The sequence below is a fragment of the Echinops telfairi genome, unplaced genomic scaffold (assembly GCF_000313985.2).
Source record: "Echinops telfairi isolate 266 unplaced genomic scaffold, ASM31398v2 ScPeMD7_2186;HRSCAF=2738, whole genome shotgun sequence".
Taxonomy (NCBI): Eukaryota; Metazoa; Chordata; class Mammalia; order Afrosoricida; family Tenrecidae; genus Echinops; species Echinops telfairi.
Genome location: NW_022106084.1, coordinates 286,927 through 291,133, shown reverse-complemented (window position 1 = coordinate 291,133; position 4,207 = coordinate 286,927).

Sequence of the window (4,207 nt, the reverse complement as noted above, 5' to 3'; positions counted from 1 at the left end):
AAATCAATCTAACTTTATAGACCATATTGATTTCAGATATATATCACTTAAGTTTTTTAACAAATTTATAATCAGTTTTATTTAAGGTATGGAAGCACAGTATTTTTTATATTTTTTTGCAGTACATTTTTATTCACTGTTAGTGACAGACATGAAGACAATTTCTTACTTCATGGAACATATAGCATACCAGCTACAGACAAATAAAATGGAAGCTAACTACTAAATGTAACTAGTATTACTACTATTTTAATTAGATCAAGAAAATAGGAGAAAGCAATGATATTGAAAGAGGGGTCAGTGCTTTAGCTACATTGTCCAGAGAGAGTGTCCGTTAGAGGAAATATTTGAGGAGACATTGTCCCCCAGAGGAGAAATGCATCATGAAATATCTGGTGCAAAAGCACAAAAAGCAAAGGAAGTCGGCGTTGAGTTTTGGAATCATGTTTGAGTAATGAGCTTGGTAGACCATGGAACAAGGGGGTTGGGGATGGTGATCTGAAAATGATGTGAACACAATATGGAGCTTGTATGTATTCCAGGGCCATTATATGCAGACAAGTTATTAAAATATTTTCACTAAAAATATACCAAACCAGAAAGATAATCATTTCCCTGTAGAAAGTGAGTTTGTCAAGCTATGTATTTAGTTATCTTTTTATAACTGAATGAAAATTATTGCTTTGTACCTAGAACAATAAGCAAGGCCCTGTCATTCAGAGTGGTAAAACAGAAGCATAATTTGAAAAACATTAAAGAGAATGAAAAAAATTAAAGGATTAAAATAACAATTGAAGAAAAGAATCCATTGTAAAAAGAGGAGACTTATAAATTTTGAACCAGTTAGGAAAATATTTATTGTCTATGAATTTAGGCTATGCACTCCCTAATGTACAAGATCTCCCCGTATGGGTATGTGGGTACTGTGTGTCCGTCTTCACAGTCACTCACCAAAGGAAACAAATAAGAACATGTTGACATCAAGGTGACTCCAGTTCACCAAGACTCAAGTATTACAGGGAGCTGCCAGAGGTTCACACTGGATTAGAAAAGGACGCGAACAAGGGATGCCGTTGCTGATGTCAGATAGATAATAGCTGAAAGTGGAGGATACCAAGTGGCTTAACCTGTGTTTTATTGACTCTGTGGAACTTGGTATTTGACTCTGTGGAACTTGAAAAACTATGGATAGCCTTGAGAAGAATCATAATCCCAGATTATTACATTGTGCTCATGCAGAACCTGCATATGGATCAAGAGGTAGGTGTGGGAACAGAACAAGGTAATACTGCATGGCTTAAAATCAGAAAAGTTGAGTGTCGTGTTTGCATACTTTCACCATACTTATTCATTCTGCAAACTGAGCAAATAATCAGATAATCTGGATTACATGAAGAAGAATGCAACATCAGGGTTGGAGGAAGGCTTATTAAAAACCTAAGATAACGATTAGCCGATGACACAGCCTAACTAGCTGTAAGTGGGGAGGAGTTGAAGCCCTTGCTGATGAGATCAATAATTGCAGGATCCCATTTGGATTACAATCCAAGATAAGAAAAAACAAATATATAGAACATTAAATAAAAATATCTATTGCGGTAGTTATATAAACTGTTGTTAATTTGAGGATTAAGAGTATAGGGGTGGAGTCCAGCGTGTTAATCAGGATATAGCCAATGAGACCTCTGTGTAGGCATGGCCTTCTCCTGAAGGTTCTGGGTACTCCTGTATTTCCTCCTTGGAGGCAAGGGAAACTCTCTCTTGGCTCACTCCCTGAGAAGCTCTCTACTGACAAGACACATGGATCTATGCTGATGGAAGTGAGAGTTCTGGGCCTAGAGTTTCCACATGGAGAACCATGGCAGCACTGGCTGAGATGTTTACACCCCCACTGGATCCACAAGGCCTTCCACCCAATGGTCTGTGATCGTCCTGCATTTGGAGTCATTGCTTGTGTTTCTTGAGTCTGAAGAGGACTTTATAGATTGTTATCAGACATATGGGCTAATATCAGACTTATGGACTTGATCTGGACAGGACTGGGATGTTTTATTAATATTCAACTGCTCTTGTTTATTAAGCTCTTTCTTAAACACATATGAGAGTCTCTCTTGATTTGTTTCTCTAGTTGACCTGAAATAATACAATATTGCTACTAAAATATGAGTTCATACATGCCCAATTTTTGTAGCAACAATATGTGCTTAATTAATATGTGTTTTAGGAACAACATGTGTCTCCAAGATCAGTTGTGGCTATAGACAAGTTATCTCAGTATATTTAATCAAAACCCAAATACAACATACCGCTATTGAGTCAATTCCAACTCATAGAAATTGTATGCAGAGTTGTTGAACTTGTACTTCTTTATAGGACCAGCTGGCTTCATCTTTTTTCCTGCAGAACTGTTGTTAATCTTGAACTGTGAACTGCTGACCTTGTTAGCAGTCAGGCTTACTAACTGCCCCTATTCAAATAGGCACACAAGTTATAAAGATGCATTTTAAAAATATTTTCTAATGTTAGGAAGAATGTGAGGCATCAAAATATTTTCTGTGATTTGGTTATTCTTTTTATGTGACAATTTTGTGTGATCAATGAGCTCTTGTGATGCTGTAGGGACTGCTAACAGAAAGCTGTTGGTTCAAAACTACTAGTCACTCCTGTTTTTGCCTACCACTCTGAAAAACCCTACGTGAGCTTACTGTGCGTCAGAATTAACGCAATGGCAGTGGAGTTGGTTTGGTCTGGTATTCTAAAATGCAAAAACTTTCTGTTTATCCCTTGGAAATTTTTAAATTCAAGTCCAATTAATGTTAATGTCCAATATGGAAAGTATGCATTAGGCATACGAATACATTCCTTCTCTCATTCTTTATTAAACTTCATTCATATGGCAATAATTATCCCCCAAACCATATTTCTCTAATTTGTATTTAAATGCAATTTCAATAGCAGGATACTTTCATTTAAATAATTTATGAATACTATTTAAATCAAATCATTTTCAACTCAAGTGATTACAATTCTTTTTTACCACCCACAACATATCTCCCTTTCAGGAGAAATAACATAAAAAATGTCAGAGGGATTCCAGAATTGTATAAAATGTTTTAAGGGAAAGAATGTCTCTGATCAATTTAATTACTTGGAATTCAGTAATAATTGAAACTAGAGTTACTTGAAGATAAATTCAAAGAAACTGGTGGCTTGACTCATAGTTTCTTGCATCTTATTAATAAAAATAAATTGTTAACTAGATGTATATTAATTTTTAAGGAAATCATTTATAGTGTGTGGAAATTTAAAGGTATTTTACATACATGCCCAGTGCAAACACATTTTAAAACAAAATTCAAATACCACAAATGATATGTTTTGGATGAATATAATAACTTGGCAAAAGAGAAAGAGAACATCTTAAAAGTGGGGAATACACATAGATATTCTAACAAAGTGTATACCTGCATCTTTAAAAAGCTAAGGAGACAACCCTCAGTGAGAATGGTTGACACACTGGCTGCAAGGGGACTCACACGTACTTGTGAGGCTGTCACAGGAATAGGCAGTGTTTTGCTCTGTTGTATATGCAGTCACTACAAATTGTAGCCAACTCGCTGGCTCCTAGCCACACGAAGAATAAAATGTTAATAGTTATAGTAGATACAAGTTATAGAACATCACTATTTTAAGAAACCACCAGACACATATTCATTCTGATTGCTAACTACTTACCCAAACAATTTAATGGCAGTGAATAACCTTCTGGGTTTTGTTTTTTTTATATCTATTATAATTTATTGCAAAAGTCCTCTTTAAAGTGTTGAAAAAAAATGTGAGAAGAAAATAAAGGGACCAATGGCCCTGGAGGGACATGGGAGTGTGGGAGGCAGGGGAAGGGAGGAGGTCTTGGCCAACCTAGGGACAAGAGAACAACAAATGGCTCAAAACCAATGGTACAGAGGGGATGGGAGGACTGGTAGGGAGTGACCAAGGGCAAGGTAACAGAGGAATTATCAAAACTAGAATGAAGGCTGAACATGGTAATGGGGCAGGAGGAAAGCGTAAGGAAATAGAGGAAAGGAGTAGCGGGCAAAGGGCATACATAGAAGCCTAAATACAGACATGTACATATATAAATATATTTAAGATTATGGGGGAAATGTACTTAGGTGCAAATATTTATAGGTTTAGCAGTAGGGTGGCA